The sequence below is a fragment of the Gallinula chloropus genome, assembly GCF_964237585.1.
Source record: "Gallinula chloropus genome assembly, chromosome: 3".
Lineage (NCBI taxonomy): Eukaryota > Metazoa > Chordata > Aves > Gruiformes > Rallidae > Gallinula > Gallinula chloropus.
This window is the reverse complement of record NC_140087.1, coordinates 99,244,029-99,268,042: the sequence shown is the minus strand read 5'-3', so window position 1 is coordinate 99,268,042 and position 24,014 is coordinate 99,244,029. Positions and strand designations below refer to the sequence as shown.

The 24,014-nt window shown below is 36.8% G+C and overlaps 1 protein-coding gene across 1 annotated transcript in view; it reads right to left on the bottom strand.

Annotated features, from left to right (window-relative positions):
- The window catches only part of CSMD1 (CUB and Sushi multiple domains 1), a gene marked incomplete at both ends in the record, with an annotated part of 1,089,811 nt that overhangs the window by 685,742 nt on the left and 380,055 nt on the right, over positions 1–24,014 (bottom strand). The gene's annotated exons all lie outside the window — the stretch shown is intronic.

Here is a 24,014-nt window from a genome sequence, read left to right as displayed (position 1 = left end):
TCTATTTAAGGCACAAGAAAAGCTTCTTGTTAAAATTTAAAAATAATAAAGAAAATCATGATTCTCAAATACTTTTTTTCCTACTGAAAAAATTAGTAGGCCAGTGATATATTTATTTAAAGTAATTAACACCTAATCCCTAGAGGCTGATATATAATTTGATTTTCAATTTATTGAAAGTAGGAATCTTTCTGAGAACTGAGATGAGAGTTAATAGAAAATTAGGAGAGAGCAAAGATTATGATACAGTATAATTCAGAAATACTTTTTGGTAATGGAAGCACTATTTCATCTGGCTGTGATTAGACTTTTTTTGTCCTTTTATTTTTCTCAAGACAAGTTGCACTATGCCTTTCAGCTGAGTTAGCCCACCTATGCAATTTAATCAAAATGTTTAAAAAATAATATCTACAAAGACATTAAGGTGAAATTTCTCAAAAATAAATTCTTTAGAATTAAATTTGAACAGAATTTTGAATCTGAAACTCCTAAAGCAATTTCATCCTGCCTCAGGTAAAACCAGAGGCTATTTAAATCAAATAAGTATTACAGCAGGTGACGTAAGAAATCAAGTAGTCTTTATGCTTGTATGTAGGTAGTCAAGAAATACAGTATTTTAAAGTTAAGAAATGAAGATTCCAAAAAGAAAATAATGTAGAGGTATTATTACTGCAACAGAAATCTATTTTAGAAATAGATTTTTATAATTAAGAAACAATTGAGAAGGTTGCATTGAAATCTGTTTCAGACTGAATGGTATAAAGTGTGTGAGTGGGTTTCAGAAAATATGTTCTACATTTTCAGTAGTCCAAGAAGTAGAGCAATAATTGAGCCATTAAAAATCACAATAGACTACAACAAAGACAGGGAGACTTCATGATTAGCTGTTATCGTCAGGAGCTGTAACACAAACATCATTTTCTGCTGCATCAGGAGTAACATAGCATGGAAATCTAGATGATCATTAGTATTTTAAAAATACAGATTTCTGGAAAGGAAGCTTTAAAAAAAGTCTCTTTTTCAAGTAAATGGTCTTTGTTTGTTTTCATTTTCAAGGTGAGGACTTCAGCCAATACAGTAAATTAACCTTAAGCCTTCCCATATAATCTGAGTATTTCAGAATATGAATGAAGTTCAATTAATATATTGTAACATCTTCATCCTTCTCTGAATTTTCTTAAAGAACTGAGATTTCTAAATTTGCCAAATTAGAATAAACCATTTCTAGCAGGCTGCAATGGAATCTCTGATGTAATCTGAACAGAGGGAGGTATCGATACCTTTTTTAATATTACTCTGTGTTTTCCATAGTAACAAAAATTCTGCCATTACAGAGGAACAGCATAAACACAAACATATGGTAGCAAGCCTTTTTGTTTGGAGCTAGGAGAAAGGAAAGGATTTAACAGGAACACCTTGATGATACAAGCATATCATTCCCATGTGGTTTCCTCCTCCAGAGAAATAAACAAAGAATCACAAAACTACAAGGAATAAAACAAAAATCTTCATGGTTTTAAGAGAAAATGTCAAAATGGCAGCCAAGACAGCTTGCAGTTTCCTGACAGAAACTAATTGCTGTAGCACACAGTAGCATTACATGTACGGCTGCACAGACAGGAGGAAGCAGTATCCATGACTTTGGTACAATGTTCTTCTTGAAGGCCAATTTATTGCTCCCCAGACTCTGTGAACCACTGTGAAACTGCCAATAAACCCCCAAAACTAGTTTAACAAACAAAAGAAACAAGAGAAAAAAGGAAGTCAGAAACAAGGAGATTTCAACAGCATCCTCTCACATGTCTGTGAGTATATTCATTTACGGAAACATATGTTAAACATCTGATCTGTGTAGCTTTCTACAGATTTGACACTAGTCCACTTATTTATACTTTAAAAAGACGCAATTGTACTGACACTCTTCAACATAATGCACCATCATGCTTGTGAATCACTAGGCAGTGGTGTCCTCATGTAGTCTTCCTGGGCTACTCTAACTCACACAACTGCCACTGTCTTCTTGATTCTAAAAAAGCAAATAGAGATAACTGGCTGTAAACCTGATCATTTGTCCTTCCAAACCTCACTACTAAGAACTGTAGTGTTTTGTGGTTTATCTTCTCTGGTGCAAACCCTTCAGTGATCAACCACAGAACGAGTGCTAATATAGGTGCTGAGGGTTAGACACAGCATTCCACACTGGAGTAGTTTTAATCATCTACTGAGGATGCAGAAATAAGTTGTGCTACAACATATCAGAAAGTCCTCTGAAGGAAAGGACAAACACAAAAAATTCTATGTAAACTTGAAAGACAAAATACCTAAGAACTAGTTTCACCAGTATAAGCTACACTATACAATATCTTCACATCTATTTTATCTTCATTCATTTTCAATCTCTGTGTTAAAAATAATGAACTTTAGTACCTTACACATTCTAATGTCCTGCTTGAAAGGGAAACAATAGTTACAGAAAATTGCATTTTCAGCATTATAACATCAGAAACTAAAATAAGTCTGCGTTTTCTAAAAAAGATAAATTATTGAGGCAGTTCAAAGAGTGGGAGAAAATTTTAACTTCAGGAATTTTAGTACAGATCATGTGGCCATATAAAAAACATAACTTTCAAGAGAAACTTCTCTGTATTTAGCATTTTTCTTTCAGTCTCTGCTTTAGCAGCTCTTGGAAAAACACTACGCATTTCTGCTGTGTTTTTTTCAGATCTACAATATAGCAAATACAGAGAAAGAAAACAGAATTTTATCTGAATTGCCACAACCCAATAATACAATTTTAATTAAGTGAACAGTGATGGATTGGTTATATGGAGTTATTGCTAATCTCTGAATCCCGAGATGATTACACTGTTTCTGTGTTCTTCAGGTATTGTAAAATGAAGACCACAGATCTGCAGCATTTCATTGCTACTGTGAATGTGAACAGTCACATTAGGCATACTTCTGTCACTGTCTTCAGTTCACATAAAGCCAAACAAAAAGAGCAATTCAGTCAGAAATTAAAATATATTTTGGGTCAATTTATGTACAGACAATGACACACTGACATCCAAATTCCAAATCGATTTCTATGTCCTTTTGTTAGCAGCAACTTTTGAATGTTACTGAACAATCTGCTACACAGAAAAGTAAAAAGATCCAATCTAAATTCTAGCGTATTTATCTTACAATAAAGTTTTCTTTTTAACTATCTCTGCTATAAAGGAAGAATGATATCAAAATGGGAAAAGGAAAGATAAACAAACTAAATAAACAGTATGATTTGACAGTGACAATTCTTTTTGTTTCTGTTCTTTTCTGTATTTCCTTTTTTTATAAATTCACTTGTATTTTGGTATTGAAAAAAAGATTAACCTTCTTTCCTTTGAAGCCATGTCAGAAGACAACACTCGTTTTAAGAGCAAATGCTACTTCATTCACTCCTTAAATAATGTAACACTACCCCTCTGAGGAACAGAAGCATTATTTGGATGTAGCAAACAGTTTTCAATGTGGAGTAGAAATGGGTAATTTATGTAACTTGTTTATCAAGAGAAAGGATTGTGACAAACAGCATATAAATCTCTGCATGTGAAAATATGTGAAGAGCTGCTGTATATCCATAACCTACTGACCTAAACATTTCTGCCTTTGCAGGATTTTACAGATAGTATTAAAGGATCCTCTCTGCTGTATTGTTCTGTGATGCTTGCACTGCCACAGCTAGGAAACTTGCTGCTATCGGAAAAGATGGTCTCCTATCTACAACTGTTTCAAAGTAGAAAGAAGATCCAGAAGGAACTCTGTTTCTAAACACTGAGACAAAGAAACACACTTTGACTAAAGCAGCGTTCTACTTTCTGAAATCAGAGAACCTTGTTTATAGGAAATTTCCTTCTAAGCATGCATATTCATCAATCTGCAATGACCTGCTATACCTTCAGATGAATTTCTTTCAACTGCACACCTAATACATATCGGCTTGTTTTTAGTTTGAATTCTTCTGCCATGTGTGTTGTAGATGCAAATTATGAAAGATTTAAAACACAATCATGAGCGAGCATCTTTACTGACATTTTAGATACTTCAGAAGTGTTTCTAGTAAAACAAAAGAAACATTACTAGTTATTTCAAGACTGCTGTGAGATGTCTCCACTTTGTAATGGGAAAATGGAAGAAAAAATTAACAAACCTGTATTTTGAGGCTGCACAACATCAAGAGCTCTGAATCTACCTAAAGTGATAATTTTTCATATGAAAATCAGTGGTTAGTATTCTCTAGACAGAACAGATTTTATTTTATAGGAAAGGAGAGCTACACAGAACTGCTTAAAAATGTGGGTACACTGCCCAGAAGTGACAATAAAAACTTTGTCATTTTCATAACAATTAAAAAGCAAAAGATTTTTTTTTTCCTCTTACCTGTGCAGGGTCTGAGAACTAACATTTGAAAATATGAACTCAGACACATATAAGTTGTGGTGAAAAAAAAAGATTCGTAACAAATTCCATTACTTCAGATTTAAAAAAACAAAAAACAACCCAACAAATTTGGTGCTGCAAATCTGTTCCTTTTATGTTTATTTTCATGTTTTATTATTCAGATACTAGAACAACAGTGTTAGTTGCAGAATAATGGTCTAACAACATTTCCACTCCAGACTGTTTCTCCTAGGACATGGCCCAGATCTTGTGGATAAGACCTCAACTTCATAGTTTTTATCATGCCACAGGGGAGATGCATATGCCTGGTTTGCTCCACATCTTACTGCAAACACTTGGAAGTAAGCCAAATTTCAGTGTTTTCATCAAGTCAATAAATTCACAACTCTAGATTCCACCAAGCACAACTCTCTATAAAAGACTGCCATTTCAGGGACCCTTTTAAATCTCTCCTAATCTTGCTATGTGGTTTCCTCAATTTAAAATTAAACCAGAAAAAAAAAAAGTGAAGAGGAAAAAACTCTACTTTGTCTATTTTCTTATAGTAGCTATGATTTTCACAGCAATCATCTATAAAAGTTTATATTGATACTGTTCTTCTATTAAGAGAAGAAAAAAATGTCAAAAGTCACCCAACAAATTAAAGAAGTAGGTAGGGTGCCCACGGTGCAAATTGCTGCAATTGTAATCTGGAGGAAAACACATGTTCACTACTCTTCAGAAAACTGCAAGAGTCTTCTGACAAACATTTAGTTTCTTGACCGTCAGGTGTCACCTAGAAGTCCTAGTACTCTCTCAGATATACCCTGCCATAGTATCTCATCAGATTCGTAAGGGACATGTTTTCTTCTAGCATCATGTCCTGCATTTTCTATATTAAGCAAACTCCCATCACAGGATAGGAGCTTCCCCTGGGAACTCTGAAGAGAGAAAAATGCTGGGTGGAAAGGACAACATAAATACTCTGCTTTTACTAAAGACAATAATTTCTGCTTAGACATTTTTTGTTTAATAAGTCCTGCTGGAAAATGAAGATTTCACTTCAAGTATCTTGCAGTAACTCTCTATGCTAAAATGAGAGTTTTCTCTTTTCCAGTACCAGTTCAAACTCCCTCCTTTCCTTTTCAACCCTGGTCAGAAAAGTATTTTTGTGAAATGCTGTGAGCACTTCTCTGAGAGTGTAGCAGAGAATAAAGAAAGAACCAGGGCAAATGGTAAAAGAGGGAGCCTTAGTAAGAATGCTCTGTTTGCACAGTGCAGAAATCAGAGAAATCTCACAATTGCCAGGAGGTGTATCAATACTTCTCTACAGGATTAAAGGTGAGCACTCTGACAGAGCACAGTACAGCTCCTAAGTAGCATGAGCTGCCTGCGGCTTCTGCTCTCTGCATTTCCTAACTGCATTTCGATTCCACTTTCTGTCCCGCTGCACAACTCAGCATCCTGGCTTGAGCCCTGCCCCAGTCACCCGCCAGCACTGTCCCTTGGACTGCTCTCAGCAGCAATCTGACAGTAATTTATCCCTAGAATATATGTCATTATTACTCCTCTACCTCCTGGGAAGACTGTTCTCATACCTTAAAAATCATTTTGTATAAAGACTGGTGGAACATTTTGCCTCATATTAAATATGACCTAGAAGCTTTGTTTCCATACTGTTCACTATTCATCATCTTCTGATCGTTTGGCACCTTCAGAAAACAAATTACAAAAAACAAAGCAGAGAGCAAAAGTATATTGAATTTTGCAGTATACTTCAAATATTATGAGAAAGCAAAAAGTGAAGGCAGATGTTAAGGTTACTGAGATAACATTAATTCAGCTCTGTGTCTGTCCTGATTTTTGTTCTTCAGAGAAGACAATGCCATCAGTTTGAAAAGAGCCACAGAATGGAAATGCTACCTTTGCCTCCCATGAGTGTGTAACAGCTCACTTGTAGCTTCCTGGCCCTGCAACTGACCAGATACTATACAAGCTAGGGCTCATAATGCCCTGGTCTGTGTCTGGTTTTCTCTGACTTTGATTAACTTTGCCATCTGTTCAAAGTCTTTCAACCAAGCTTTTTTCTAAGATGAACTTGATGATCTTAAGGTCCCTTCCAACCCAGATCACTTTATGATTCTATGATACATATTCAGACAGCATCTAAGACAGTGAGGTCCAAAATTCAATGGGGACTTCTAATCACTGACCACTAACTACACAAGTTAGTGTAGAGAGCAAGAAATTTTGTAGGTAGGAAACGAACCGCAAATGCCCTGTATCGTCACTCTAATACGGCATTGGCATTGTTTCACATGGGACTCTCATTGACGAAGCAGGAAAAGACAATGTGATCTATAAAATACAAAGGAAAAATAAACTAACTGTGCTTCCATGTCTCAAAAGCAGCAGTTTGGATGGAAGACAGTAAGTTTCCAGAAACTCTAAAATCTGCAACACAATAACTAGATATCTATTGTGAGTGTAGACAGAAGAGGAAGAATCAGGTTTAAATTATGGTAAGAGCAATTAAGATATTAGAAAACCTTTCCATACAGAAGAAACTCAAAAGCTGATTGAGGAGACTGAATTTAAAAATTATTAGGTATCACCTAGCACATAAGTTCAGTGCTCTCTCTTGTATCACGGAAAAGGCTGGAGAACTTCTTCAATTCCCTCACTGCCTTGTTTTACTGGATTCTGTAACCTGTTTGTTATCTTCTCTATTTTGAATGTCTCAGAAAAGCCATATTCATTAGTTTCCAATTATCTGATATATTTCAAATTCACATACTCTGGAAACTCACATGCAGTCTAGGACACAGAGCAGATCAGCAGATAATGGAATTAAATGTGAGGTTTAATTATTATCACTTTGTTAGCTTCAAAAGAATAAGAAATTGACTGTCCAAGTAATAGATAGAATCAACCCCCCTGCCGATAAATAGAAGATTATTGTGCTTTTTGCTCTTTTGAGGTTACATTTCTTGAGCTATACCTATTTCCAAGGTATTCCTCTCTAAAATGCTTCCCTAGCATGCTCCAATGACATTTTAAAAGAGTGATAAATACATGGATTTAGGTAAATGGAGTTAAAAAAAATCAATAATGTTGGATACTAGTTTTCCACACCAATTTTGAAGACAGCTGTTTCTGTTTTGCCGAAACAGTTTTAAACACATCACAGAATCGTTGGAAGGGACCTCTGGAGATCATTTAGTCCAACCCCCTGTCAAGCAGGTTCACCTAGGACATGTGACACGGGAACACATCCAGGCAGGTTTTGAATGTCCACAACCTCTCTGGGCAGTGTGTCCCTGTGCTCCGTCACCCTCACAGTAAAGAAATGTTTCCTCATGTTGAGGTGGACTTCTCTGTGTTCCTATGTTCCAAAATAATAGTATTTTTAAAGTTGCAGAAATCAAAATAACAATTAGAACTGTTCCTCCATTGCTTTGGTGTTTCTTCTTTTTTTAAAAAGAAAGCCTGTTTGATGTAAAGAAAGATCTGAAATATCAATCTTTTTCCACCTAAAAAGTCGATGTGAAACAGGGCTTAGCTTAACTGTTTAATTCCTGTAAACACTGTGATGGATGTCTCAACAGTAGTCTAATTCACCCAAATTATACATCTGTCCTTCCCTGCTGACTGTGCATGGAATCAACAGAAACTGCTAATGTACTCCGATTAATTTAGGAACCAACCTGCCTATTCCTTTCTTCAGACTGATGTCTGTCAGGGAATGGCTGGCTTTCAAAAGACCTGAAAGCTCTTCTGTGGCTGGTTACTGTGAGCACTGAAAACAAGGTATGAAGTTACACTGTCCTAAGACTTTGATGCAAGGAAGGAGAGTATGAGCTTTGACAAAAGAAAAAACCCACAAACAAACAAAAAACCCACAAAAAACCAAACTGAAGGCAAATGTTTGGGCTAAGGTGCAATTTGATTGAATGGGCAGTGCAAGAACAGAGACCTGGGTATAAATCAGAATCTTTGCAGCTGGTGTATTTTGAAGGGTTGTTTTTCCTACTGGAATAGTTCTTTTGCACATCAAAAAATAAAAGCTATGTGTATGCTACTTCTCAAATGCTCATTAATTACATTTGGAAAATCTGTAAGCATGTAAAAAATGAGTATTTTTTTCTTAATTTATATGCAGAAGGGAACTGAAGAAGAGAAATTAAGCTATGTTTTCCAAAGTAATAGGATTAAGGCTGAAAAGTTCGTGGGTTTGAGATTATTCTCTCTTTACTGATAACTTTAACTTCATCTGAAGGAAAAAACCCCACTGACACTTCTTATAACTAGTAATTTTATCATCGTTATTATGAGTGGTAACAAATAAATTTATTCAAATCTTTACTGGCAGACAGTATCTAAGAAACAAGAGGAAGTACAACCCGCTGCAGTCACATCTGACAATCAGCAGTGTGGTCTGCTTCAGAGGGCTCCTCCAGTTTACCATTGCTGATTACTGGTATCATCTTTCAACACATCTACTTTGCAAGTCATTGAAGCACACAACCCAGTGTAAAAATTAGTAGTTAGTTAGAAAAAGATTAATGCAAGTATGAAAACCACATTTTACTGTGCAAATGACTGAGGGGTTTTTGGGGTTTTTTTTCAGAATCTGTAAGGTTTTCAGCAATTTATAGGTCACTGCTCTGTTAGTAAGTGGCAATGCAACTCCTTCACACTCCAGCTGAATCACAGATCATTTGTTCACAGTGCTCAGTTACACTGTAACAATTAGGGGCAAAGCTGCAGTGACAAAAGTTTCCTTCCTATTCCCTTTGCAGAGATGTCAGTGTATGATTAGGTTAAATCTACAGCAGAAAAAGGGCAAAAATGCTAATGATGCCAAAGGATTGCGACAGTATCTTCAGTTACAGAAAGATCTGTTGGTTGCACTGCCTTGGAAAAATTAATTCTGTGACCACATTTGGCATAAGGAGAATGTGTGTTTTAAAGAGCATTGTACTTCATAATCTTTGTCCATGCATCTGAATATCACTGTGTAGTGCCAGCTCATTCAGATTCCTTGCTGTTCCACACATTTATGCATCAGATTCTGATTTTCTATTCCTTGCTCATGAGATCTAATTTTACTTAGTTGGAAGTTTTTCAGAGACACTGGACAGCATATCACACAGGCTAACTTTTCAGACATGTTAGGAGGTTAGTCTCCTTAAGCTCCCTGGATCAGCAAAAGAGAGAGAGTTTTCCTTATAGAGTGATTTTTATCATAATGTGCCTGCTACAGAGGTTCTTAATGTACATACCTCAGATCACCCTTCAGTTCACTTGCCCTCTCTGCTGACTGTACAGAATGCATATGCAGCCTCTCTGTCCTGGACATCCAAGTGTGGTTGTCATCTTCGCACTTCTATCTAGCCATTTCCTTGTCTAACTACTGCTGTTAAGTATACTCCTGTCTTAGAAATCTTGCAATTCGTTTTCCTGGCATTGACAGTTCATCTGTACACTGGCCAAAGAAGGCTTACACAATCTCATCTAAACCTACACCAGCATGCTGATGTTAGAAGGGTCAGTTCACCTCTGTCAGATCCTGGCTATGCAGTTCTTCATTGTGTTGGGCCCAGTCCAAGTCCCACTTCAGACTTCTGATAGCTTAGCATCCCATTGGACTGGCAAACTGAATGTCTCACTGAGAGAGTCAGCTCGATTTATGCACGGGAGGGTGCAGGAATATACAGCTCAAAGTTGGACTTCACAGAGCTACTGCCTTAGAGGCAATAAGCAGTTTAATCATTTCAGCCTACTTTGTTTGCCTGCCCCAGTAAACACAAATGATACCTGTGTTTAACTTTTTTATTATTTTAGATTAGTATTTCAGTTCTAATAACAAAAATGTGAAAAACAGAAGTCCATGTTTAAACTCCAAACAGAACACATGCTTCCTAAAATCTTGGAATTTTGAAACCTTGCATCCTGTTAGTCCATGCAAGACATGTTTTCCAGGAACTTGCACAGTAGAAGGGGGTTTCTGTACCTGCCTGATGTCTCTGCATTCCTACTTGGAGCTCTAAGACACTTCCTTCTAGAGGTTCCTTCATCCCCCATAGTCCATAACACGTTCAGTTCTCAGGCCTGGTTCTGGAGCATGTACGTGGCTGGTTGACTGGCGAAACAGGTAAAATCTGGCTCACAGTAAATAAGGGGCAAAATAAGGTACAGTAATAAGGGGGATCCCCTCCACCGCTCACCAGTTTTCACAACACACAGAAACTCAGTACATTTTTATATCCATAAAACTGTACTAGGTCTGCCTGTGTTTGAGGTAACCACCTTCATAGCAGCCCGCCTGGTGCTGTGTTTTGGATTTGTGACCAAGACTGGAACAAATCCTTGCTGAATATGTTTGAAACTGTTCAGTAGCTTCAAAGTTATTGATGTGGAGATGAACAGAGAAGGTCTCATTCGAAAGAAAAAACATACAATACATATCTCCACTGCTAATATGAACAAATGCACATAAATTCCATTCCTCTGAACACATACAAAGAAACAAGACAAAATTTTGATTTTTTGCAGTTTTAGAGAGACAGAAAGCTAGGAGAATCAATATAAATAAAAACTCCACACCACTGCCAGTTCCTTTCTTAATGTACCAAGGATTTTACCTGGTACTTGCAGATACAAAGAACAAAATCCTATTTTTGTGTGTTATGTTTGCATTTTTACAGCACCACATTTGCCAACTGTCTTGAACTGGCATTATTTGCTTTTTTTGTAAGTCTTTCTTTATTTCAGAAAGTAAAACTGATAACCTACATTTTCTTTATAATAAAGTTCCAAAACAGCATCACTGCAGTTTCAATAGTTTAAGCATTTTTCCTGTAAGTTATCAAAACCCTTGCTAGGCTTGTGAAGCCAACGGTTTCTCAAAAATAGTATGGCTTTTTTATTATTGTTTAGGCATTTGTGTTAGAAGTTACACAGTCTCACACTATGCTGACTGGTATTATCACACCATAGGCAAATACTTGTAGCATGCTAAAACACCATGTCCTTTTTTTGTATGTTTGCAAGAAACTGCCTCTATCTTGACATATTTTTAATAGAATTAACAAATTACTGGAATGAGTCAAAGAACATACACAAGTCCAGATGTGCCAAGGTATGCATGGAAGTTAATATTATTCAAGAGCATCTCTAGCTCAGAACAAGACAGGCAGGAAGTTTTCACCAGGTGTATGCCTTTACAGCAATAACATGATCAACTCTAGCAGCTGTGTTTAAGTATTAATTACAAATGACTGACTGTTAAAAAGACCTTTTTTCTCCATACAAATGGAGAGAAAGTATGCATACAGCATGCAAAACCAAAGTGTAAATTACAGGTTACTACCTCAACTACACGTGGTCTAGCATCTGTAGACAAGCAAGTCACTGCGTTCTTTCTTCTGCTCAAGTTTCCTAATTAATGTAAGAGGGGAATCCTAGGCTGGGGATGTCAGGAATTCAGTTGAAATCACCATGGCATTTACAAGCAATAATCACAAAGTAATGAATAAAACAAGTGCTATCTTCAACACTTTGAACTTTCAATTGTGAGCAATGCAAAGAAATCCCACACTTCAATTTTGTACTGCAGTATTACTTGCTATACTAGTAACAATCAATATAATCATTGGTAAATATACTGGCTTAGTTTTTGATCTTCCCAGAAGAAAAATCTGAGTAGCATTCTGATCTTTTTGAATTAAGACCAGGGAGCATTCTTCTGTGGCAAAAAAGTACCGTTAAGTTTCCAGCACCCTGTTTAATTCTTGATGGACACTGGAGTCAGAGTCCCTCTTATTTCTGAAGCAAAGCACTAGCAGAATCCAAGTCTTCAAATTCAAGATCTGTAGAATGCCATTCTGTGCTGTTGTTTTAGTTAAAATAAGCACATCTTTTAACACATATTGCATCATTCATCACTCTCCTTTAGTCTCAACACTAAACTGAGAATGTATGGCTTGTTTTTGAAAAAGAAAAACCAAAAGACAGATGCAAAATTTTTGACCAATTCCCAAAGTGAACAAGCTTTAAGAAGAGATATTTAAATAATATTTCCATAATATTCACTTCTATTTCTCTTATTATAAACCAGCATGATAACATCTTCCAGAATTAGTTTATTATAAATACTTTATATGAAGTCTTAAATGTAAATTAAAATATATTTAACTAGAAATGACTGAATCACTGCTGCTTCTGTCACACTAGTTAACAGCATGAAAGGCTCCGCAGTATGAAATCAACACCACAGAGCTTGCATTTTAGAAGGTATATTCCATCAGGAAACTGCTAAAGTTATTCAACTAAAGTAATTGATGGCATATGCTGTCACTGATATGAACATTCCATTCGGACAACGTGCTATTCCTCTGTTTTTACACATTGTTGCAGTTTTGTGAGGCTGTGCTGCTGAGATGGTTTCTTTAAGCAGCAGTTAGAGTTTTCTGCCAGCCTCAACTATAAACAACGAGCAATTCAAGGCCAAAGTCACGGCCCGAGAGATAGTCGAGCGCCTCTGAGAATCACATATAGGAGAAAACAACCCAGAAGCAGCTGTATTTTGCCACTGGAGAAGGGAGAGAGAACATGTAACGAGCTGTGCAGACACCAAGGCCGGAGAAGGGCAGGGGAGGAGGCACCCCAGGTGCCAGAGAGAAAGATGCCCCTGCAGCCCGTGGAGAAACCCATGGAAAAGGCTGAGATCCCACCTGCAGCCCGTGGAGGGGCTCCACGCTGGATGGAGCAATTGGAGACATAGAGAAGATTCTGTGACCCTACGTTGGAACAAACCCCTGCCAGCACTTGCAGCCTTAAATCAAACACCCACGTGCTGAGAAACAGTAATATCTGGAGGAAGACTTCACTACCATGGACACTAGAACCCAGGTCTTCTCCAACAAGAGAACTCAGAATTGAGATGACCACAGAAAAGTGTTTATAACCATGCAGAACCTCCCCTGTCCCTCAGGACTGCTGGAGTACAGCTCCTTGGCTTAGTGTTGCGCTGATTTGTGCAGTCTCCACTGGATCCCTTTCTCAATTCTCTTCCATCTCTGAGGATTGCTCCCTTAGGGCTGCTGTTCTCATGTCTCCCACTCTCTCCTTGCCCCGTGCATCTTTTCCTTTTGTTTTCCCTTATTCTCAGACCTCTCTGCCCTACATTCCAGAAACACCCCTCCTGAGTGCACAGTTACTGTGAGGAGAAGCATGGACTCATGCAGAACAGAGCAAATATGCAATGCTCTCTACTCTTCTACAGCCTGTAAGTAGAACATACTCACACATTCCTCTTAAATATGCATAGGTACATGTATATATGTAGCTACATAACATGCAGTATATACATATTGAAAACAAATCAGATACCAAATGATCTGTAGAATAAGACAGGAGACCATTTGCTAGACAAACTAAAGAATTTTAAATAAAATCTAAACAGTTTAATGAAGTTTTAGGAGTGTTCAAAACCACTTGCATTTATATAGCATGAAAACTATGAACTGCTTTAAGTTTCTTTGTCTTGCTAAGCTTCCCATAGTCTCTATTTACCTCGTTTAACCATTACAAAAATGGTCATAATGAAGTAGACTGTAACAGACAAAACATACCTGTAAACAACTCCAGGAAACATTAGCATCAGAGTGCCAAAAATACGTAAAATATACTATATAGTGTATATCTCATTAGCAAATCCACAGTTTTCCTCTCAGCAAACTACAGCTACATACCAAATAATCATCTATTTTTCAAAAAGGGGGAAAATATTTTAATGTGTTACTGCCCCATATTTTGAACTTTTCTTTCCTATAATGTCCTTCCTCTGATTATACTTTTTGTTCCATTATTTATCTTAATAGCCAGCTGTTGAAAAGCTGGCTTTTCAACAACCTGGGCTGCTCTAATAGACTTCAAGACTTCAAAGAGCTACTTGGGAACAGATCCAGACTCCATCTCTCTACTCCCATTGAAAAAATACCTAGGTAGCAATTCTGTAAAAAAATCACTCACACTGTGATGGAAATCCACTTGCACACACAGTAGAAGTTTACACCTGGGCTTGCATGACTGGTTTTTTTTAAGAGATTAAATAAATGTTAATTAAAAAATATGACTGTACATTTCAGTGAGGAGGAAGAAAAAATAAAAATCCCCAAACTTGAAAACCTTAAGGCATTAAAACTTAAGGGATTTCCACAAAGTCAACATCCAAGATGAAAAAAAGAAAAACTAAAAATCTCACAGACCACCATGAATATAGAATTGTGACCACAAATTTAGCACTTTCTTAACTATTTGTACACAAAAATATCTGGTTTTGAAAACAAAACTCACTGTGTTACTGTATTCCTGCAATTCTAAATTAGTGGAAATAAATAATTTTGCATGGTCCTGGACTGCTGATGTTTTCAATATTAGGACAACTTTTGTATTAATGCATCATATGCAAGTGTCACTTACATATAAAAAAAATGCCTTATTAACAAGAAGTACATTTTACACGTAGTTACTGCATTAGAACTTTTCCCAATAATTTCAACAATTATTTGAAACTATAGAAACTAAACTATTTTCAGGAAAATTGAAAATTTTCCATTTTTCCAGATTACTATGCTGTAGAAGTTACCATTTACTGTCCTTTTAGTGGAGCTACGCTTTATAGATGTGTAACAAAAAGCTGCATATATTTCACCAATACACAGTACTAATTGGCAGCGTGGCTAGAGTGTGTCCAGGCACCCATGTCTTCAGTTGATGCTCAAAAGATACTATGACATGAAAGGGACAGTCAATGAAAGGTAGCAGGGAATGCAGAGTAAATAAATACCTACTAAGACTTTGCTTTAAGCTTTGTATTCTTAGGTGATAGAAACAGTCCCATTTTATCTTTTTTTTCTCCAGGGTAATATTAATTCTTGGTTTTGTTTAATGGTTGTAAGCATTTAACTGGAACGTCAAAGTCATCCCAGGCACTTTTTTAATCAGGAGAGGGGAGAAAAAGCACCTTCAGAACATGATTTGGGTGTAAGGATTGAGCAATCCTCTGTATTTTTCTATCAACTATGAAAGCAATCTACAGAAACTATGTGCCTGCCTCAGCCATTTCGATTGTGTGCCTGTGGGATGAACACAGTCATATCTATGCTGAACACATAAATAAACGTTAATGTTTTTGCTTCTGCAGGCCTGCCATAGCACATGCATCTTTTTGATCTTCAAAAGAATAAAATGAAACTAAGTTAAACTACTCCTTGGGGAAAGCACAGGGGTTGTACAAGCGTCAATAAAAAACTAATTTGGCATACAGAATTTTTATTACAAGTCACCCTTTGCAAAATGTCCTGAAAACAAAGAAGAAAAAAAAAATTCCCTGCATATAAATAGCAAAGTGTGGAATCCCATTTACACTCAGAGGTTACTCAAAGTGAAGAGACGCAGGGCTCTATTAACCTGTATCAAGTGTGCTCCCAGTTCAACAGACACCTCCTGTGGGCACAGACACATTGAGTGCACCTCAAAGGCACAAGGGTCTATGTGCAGAACACTGACTAAAAGAGCCTAAGAAACAGAAGCAGCATGCTGACAACAGCATCACGCCCATCTTAGCTGTTGGACTCAGTTAACTCAGCTAGACTATTTCCAAAATGAGAATTACCTCGCTCATTCTTCTTTGCTATCTGCCAACTGTCTGGAGAGTTTGCACCACCAAGAAACTCCTTTTTTCTTCTTTTTTTATCTGTTTTTTTTTTTTTTTCAGAAAACATGCCAAAAAAAGTTCTTTGCTCTTTTGCAACAACACTAAATTGGTCCACTGCTTGAGTGCTTATTGGTCTTATGTGCACTGTGATCTGTTTCTGATGGTTTTGGTACAACCTTCAATCCCCATTACTTGTGACAAAAGTTTGGATTGTTTTGTTTATCCAGTCACAAATTCAAAATGGCCCAATGTAATGTTTTTCATCTCAGTATAACAGCATACCTCATCTTCAGTACTGAAATGCCTACAGAGTTTCTGAACTCCTTTGACTTTTTCATGCTGCAGAAGCTAATTAGTATTATTACCAATTCTATAGAAAACAAGCAGCAAATTATAATTTTCAATCATTACTGTGCTCATCTAAGCCATAAATTCTGGTTAAGCCCTTATTTTCTTAATGCTAGTGCTACTTATTAAAAATTTAATGTTGTTCTTTATAGCTGCATAAAGCGCTCAGAAAATCACTAAAAGGTAAATATCCAGAAGCTGAATTTCAAAATGTAAAAAAAGAATGTCTCCAAAGTACAGAAAACGACATCACTGCAGTCAACAGATTGAAAAAATGCAGATGAATGACCAAGTGAGGGAAAAAAAAAGCTAGAAGAAAATGTGAGGTACTGATTTACAACCTGTTAAGAAACGATAATGAATGCTGGCACAATCCATGAACAGGACATTCTAGACTCATTGTGAAGACTTATTTCAGGGGACCCTGCCAACAAAAGCAAGTAATGCAGGCATAAGCAATCTCTAGGCTTCTTGCAGTGAAGAGACATAATTAATCAAGGATATTATATTTCTGAAGGTTTTGTTCCTTTTTTTTTTAAATAAATAGTGCTAATAAAGTCATTCTTTGGTTTTCTGTTTAAATCAAGAGAGGAAAATACATAGTATCAAAAATCTTCTCCACAAAAGAGAGAATGAACAAGAAAAGGTAATTTCCCTGGAAAGAGAGATGTCATACTGGATTGCTGGGTTTGGACAACATTACAGCTTTAGCAAAACTGCTTTTGTCTCTTTCAAGGCATATGCTGCAGTTAACAAACCATAATTCAGAAAAGCAAACACATAAACTGCTGATTGGAATAAAACAGTAGATTTCCTTGTTACATTACTATATGACATGAAACTGTTTTCGAGCCTATGACTTGCCAAAAAAAAATCATCCCCCAAATTACCGTATTTTAACTACCAGCTCCATCCTGAGAACTCCTTGTTTTCATTTTACCTGAAGCAGAATACAGAGTTTGTGTTCACGCAACACATAATTAAATACATTTGATTCTACTTTTTAGTTTGATTACTCCTCTCTATGTTGTCATGAGTTCATGAGTTAAAATAAAAAGAAGAGGAACAGAATAGGAGCCTGTGAATCCTCTAACACATACGATCACTTTCTTTTTCCTAAATGCTGTGGACGAACTAGATATTCTTTTTTTTTTTAATCTTATTTTCCATAGCAGCTCCATATGATCAAGACTGAATGAGAGAGGTAATCCATCAAGAAGGGTTCGCCCCTTTTGGGTGCCTGTTCTACCATCTTGATTTTTTTGTAGCTTTGGGCAGGCTTCACACCAACTGCTATGCAATCATCAAACAAACTCAAGAAAAATACACCTAAAAAATGCTGAAAAGGATACCTCCACAGCCCCCAACTATATTTGTGCCTGTAATTACTGCTAAAGACATTTCTGAAGTAAAAACCCCTTTTTGCTGAATATATACTATATTGGATAGAAAGATCATTGAGTTCTATGTTTCCTCTGGCTGCTGAGAAACATGACAGTGTTCACCCAGCCTTAATTGATGTTTCTGTGCTGAACACATACATTATAACTTATTGCTTATAAAATCCATGAAAATGTACAGAAACTCAGTGAATCAATACCCTTACTTCAAAAGAATTTTTAGCTACACACAAATTTTGAAATGTAGCAAATGAATTGATGGCACTTTGCAAAATGATCAATTAAATCTTGTATTGGAGTCCCTTCTTGAACCACACCTAATATAATATGAAGTCACAATTGTTGCTAGTCAGGCTGAGTCAGCAGCAGCAACAGCAGAAATGGGATCTTAAAAGGTAGAAGCAGCACTGCTCGAATGATTCAATGTCGACGGATGAAACCTTTTAACACGGATTACTGAAAATTGCAAGACTGCAAATAGAAAACCAAACCCTCAGTAAATTCAATATGAAGAAACACTAATGCTACTTCTGTGAATCTTTGCAACACATTAAAAGTTATACCATATGCTATGCAAAGGAAGCTCAAGTCAAACATTTCAGGAATACTGGGCATTTTGCTAAGATATGGCATTATACACTAGCTAAGTAACCAATAACCGTGCCAAATATTACTTACTACTTTAAATTGAGATAGAAACAGTTCCAATATGCCATGGAGGAAATTATATGCAGCGTTAATGTTCCTAGCCTATCGGGAGAACATGCTGGTATTGTTAAGCATCAGCTAAGCTGTCTCTATAGACATGTATTTATTAGATATCACTTTAGAGTAGTGATTTTCAAACTACTAAGCTATAAAGCACAGTGCTCCATAACTACTATTTGAAAGATTCTACCAGAATCATAGAATAGTTTGGATTGGAAGGGATCACATCACTCCAAACCCCCTGCCATAGGCTCCACTTTCTCTAAAGCCACATCCAACCTGATCTTGAACAGGAAGCAATTTCCTATTTGTGCTACAAGCCACAAAATAAATAAAATGAATAAAAAGCTTTATTTAGAGGATTTTAGGAAAACCTCAGGAAAGGATTGTATGCATTACCAGAGATATGTATATCTGGAATCCATACTGCTAGATATGACAATGTTCAAGTTGGAGGAGCTTGTTACTCACACTAAAACACTGATGACTCATTGATGTGTTATTACACATTTTCTGCTTATATGATTCATCATGGGAAAAAAAGTGATTGACATTTGTAAAATAACTTGGTCACAAAATACATGACTTATTATGCTGTTATTCTGATAGATTACATCATTAAATAGCCAAATATAGTATTTACATCACGTCACATCTACTGCTGTATTCTCCTTCCTTTCTGTTTTTATCAGGGAAAAAAAAATTAATCAAATTATAGACCATCATTTCCTCAAATTTGGAACTTCTCTGAGACAAAGGAATCTCACACAAGAGCTCATCAAAATATAACCATGAAGTCAATGGAGAAATGAATTGGTTCAACCGGATAATTCTCTTTGAAAAGCAATTCACACCCTCTTATCTGCAGGAAAAAACATTAGACAAACTCTCACTGCGAACTTTCTACAAATTTACAGAGCTATGAAGCTGTACAATACAGAGCATTTCTACAACTTGTTTATAAGTGCTCACCTTAGCTTTTCTCATTAGTTTTAACTAAAAAAGAAAAGTCTAACCTCTATCCTGCCAAATTCAGATGACCCCCTGTCGGGTGTATAACATTACCAATTAGTTAGAGACACAAGTTTTAGCATGAAAAGTGTCACAATGGAGGGTGATGTCTTCTGCCAAGTGCTGATTTATCAAGATTAACTCAAGACAGAATAGTGCATTCCTTATGATATCTGCATTAGTCTTCTCTTGTCTTGTGAAAGCACAGGAATGCTTTGCTTCTAGATTCCTTACACATGTGGTGCTGGAGCTGAAGTTTTGCGGACTCAACTCGCATCAATGTGATCAAATGCTGAGATCATTTATTGAAACACACACACAGCTTATATAGGTTTCTATATCAGTGCAGGAGTTACATTACATTGCTATTGGTTAGATGCTCTGTTCACCCGCCTTACATGTGTTTCACTATTGCTAATAATTGGTTAAGACTACACACAGTCACATTGTTCCTTTTTAAAGGAGTTGTTAACATTCTTGCAGTTTGTTATCTCATGGATTGTTTGTTACAAGCTCCTGTTCTCACAGACATCTGCTCTCCTGTTACTGCATACCGACATGTCCCTTCTAGCTTCCCCAGGCCTGATTATATGGCGGTCAGAAATAAATTTGGGTCGGCCACAAAACCCACTACTCTCAAAATGCATTGCTACAATGTGGAAAGCAGTTGTATCACCATTCAGATCTGGCTGCAGAGCAGCTCCCTAAAACTTACTCACTGGACTTGAAATGGGTCAGAGCGAAGACAGCAGGCATAACTTCTAGCACCAAAACTTCTAGAGCTCTTGGAGTGCTTCAGACAATTCATCAGTGTTTTGTAAAAGAAACAAATTCAGTGTACAATCTAATCTCTCACACAGTATTAGTCCTACCTCCTGCCAGTCCTATCTCCAATCTCTTTACAGAGAATTAGCTGATTTAAGTTTCAGTGTTAAGGCAGCTTTAATTTCATTTTAATGAACTTCAAAGATCCAGTGACACAACTCGTATATTTCTGTCAAAGCTTTAGAAATAAATAAGATTTTATGTGTCTTTCAGATCTGTTAAAGAACAAATATAGTAATTCAGAGTTTTGTCTGAGGTCAAGTGCTAATCATAGCAAGTAGAAATGCAAGATCATAAGCCACAGTTTTGTACTCTCTGAAAGAAAACCAAGAAACTCCTTATGAAGCAACATTGAGTTTTTTATTTGAGGAAAATCACCAGGAGGTCATCTGTGTTAATGATGACACTGACAAGAAAAAAACCTTACATTTGAACAAAAAGGACTCTTCAAAATTATAGACATCTCTAAGCATAACTTTTAGATTTAGGATTCCTGAAGAGTGGAGGTACATGACTTCAGTTGAGAAAAACCATGTCCTCTTGTCTTCAGCTTCACAAAGTATTAATGGGGAAAAATGACAGAACACCACCATCCAAGAATGACGTGACTGGATTACGTTCAATGCTTTAGGAACTGTAGCAGCAGTGTATAGTTACTTTTCTTTAGCCAATAGACTCTCAAGTACTAATTTAGTTATTTAAGATACAATTAAAAACATGCTAAGAAAACTTTAGGATAAAGAAAAGTATCAATGGCAGTAATCCTGGAAGAATTTCTGATAGAGCAATATTCACACTAACGTAGTGATAGAATCTCTCATGTGTGGCCTCACAAGACTATGACAACATAACCTTTATTCCTTCATGTTTCAAACTCTCTGTAAGATTTAAGCATATGGGATAGATAATTTAAACCTTTACTCAGTATTTCAGTTAGCTTTATAGTATTATAGAAAATAGTAATCACATCCCTAATATCAAACCTGTAACTTCAAGGTTTGCCTGGTAGATGAAACACATAAAAGACATTTCATGAACTAACATGCAGTCACAAGTTTTCACATCTCCAAACATCAACCACAGGTAACCAAGAAAAAAAATATTGGAATTTAAAAAAGAATTAATAAAAACTAAGGGGAAAACCAAACCAAAACAAAAAAGACAGAAATAAAGCAGTATACATTTTTACTAAATCATTTGAATAAAAACTGAGTGGGTTGGAGGATGTACACAATATGGCCTAATCCATTAAATAAAAAAACCTGCTAAACTGTGACCACAACACATACTGCATTAGTGAGGCTTTGTTGTTTATTACGTTGTTGTCAGAATCCCCTTAGTGTATAAATGGGCACTTTGCTAATCCACATATTTATAACTCACAAAACACTCTTAAAGCCTGTGCATTTGTCAACATAGATTTAAGAGCAATGTTGTAGTGAGGTCTCAGGTGGACTTCATTACATTTGCAAAGTATACCACACTATAATACTGCATAATATCATAGTAGCTGTTACTTATGAAAAGCTAGGGATGATCAGGATCTACTTAGGAGACAATTCCAACATGGGGATTTTAAATTTAGTTAGAATGAGACAGACAAATGAGTAGTTTTTCAACAGATTTTTAATTGGAAGCTGAACTTGGAAATACAGACTTAATGCATGCATGACTGCTGGACAAGGAGAAAACTCATTTTACAGCCACCTCCAAAAAATGGCTTGGTTTTATTACTGCTAGGCCATTGGTAGCCTGTGGCATCTGTAATCTTCAGCCATATGTTGAGACACCTAAATATCCTACGCAGCTCATGACAAAGCTTAGCATGCTGAGTAGGGGAAGAGGCTATCTATACGCACCCTTCTCCCTGGGGCAGGACACATCTAAGCATGAAAACCAGGACGCTTTCACAGCAAGAGCTGTCTTACGTTAGGGTCATTTAAATAGCACCTGAGATGCACATAACCTCTATTCCAATCTGTGATAAAAGATTTTGTAAGGAAGAGGTGTGAGATCATCTTCCATTATCCAAGTTTAAAGCAGACCAGTAAAGCTCTCATTACTCAAAACACTTTGTGGTGGGGTTTCAGCAGGCACATCCTGACAAAACCAACTAGGCTATGTAAAAAAGGTGGGACCCACAAACATTCATTCTAAATCCTAGAGCTCTGGTGACTGGAACTGTTGTGTTATCATGACAGTGGTGGTTGCTGGCACTTTCAAAAATATATAAACCTACAGAATGTTGTGACACACCCCACAGATAATTCATGTACCTTCAATTTTGGAAAAGGTCGGAGTTCAGAGCACCCAGACTAGAGGTATGTTTCCTTTAGAAGCAAATAGCTAATTGTATATTTATAGAGATGGCCAAAATAACTTTTCCCACACAATTAGAACTACACAGCCTCCGAACTCCAGAGTTCACATCTGAGTGGTTTTCTGTTTGCAGTCATACACATGCACAAATATACATAATCTCTTACAAAGAGTATGTAACTCTTACAAACTTCAATTATAAAACTTTGTTCCCAGAAGTGTAATTTAATGATCTTCATTTTGTATCCTCTATATATTAACTTAAGTGTAATGAAAACAGCATTTCAGTGATGTTTCTCTCTGCACTGGTTTTATACCAGTTGGAAGAACCCACTAGGTTAAGAATAATGGCAAAAAACAGCTGTGATAGGTCAGTGTAATAGAATGGTGACTTTATACAGGTTATAGAAGTGTTTGTATGATTTGTATTTAAATTAGCTTACGAGAAACTAGGGGAAATTAATGGTGAATTAGACTGTGTCAAAGGACAGAGATACATGAGGATGAAATACTAATAGAGAATGCTTCTGATTATAATTTTCTCCAGAACATAGAATCACAGAATTATTGACATTGGAAAAGACCTCCAAGATCATCTAGTCCAAGTGTCACCCTACCACCTATACTACTAACTAAACCATGTCCCTAAATACCTCATCCAATCTTTCCTTGAACACCCTGAGGGACAGTGACTCTACCACCTCCCTGGGCAACCCATTCCAATGCCCAGCCACTCTTTCTGAGAATAAAATTCTCCTAATTTCTAACCTGAACCTTCCCTGGCGTAACTTGCAATCATCCCCTCTTGTCCTGTCACTAGTTACCTGCAAGAGAAGCTGATCCCCCAGCTCACCATAGCCTCCTTTCAGGTAGTTTTAGAGTGGTAAGGTCTCCCTTGAGCCTCATCTTTTCCAGGCTAAACAATCCCAGTTCCCCCAGCTGCTCCTCACAGGACTTGTGTGACCTTTCACCAGCTTTCTTGCAAGAAAGTATTCACTTGTAGTGAGGGGCCCAAAACTGAACACAGTATTCAAGGTGCAGCCTCACTAGAGCTGAGTACAGGGGATGATCACCTCCCTGCTCCCACTGACTACACTATTCCTGATACAAGCCAGAATGCTGTTGGCCTTCTTGGCCACCTGGGCACTCTGCTGGCTCACGTTCAGGAAAGTGTCAAGCAACACCCCCAGATCCTTTCCCTCTGTAGAGATGTCAGTGTCTACTTTCAATCACTGTCAGCAGGATAGTATATAGCAGTA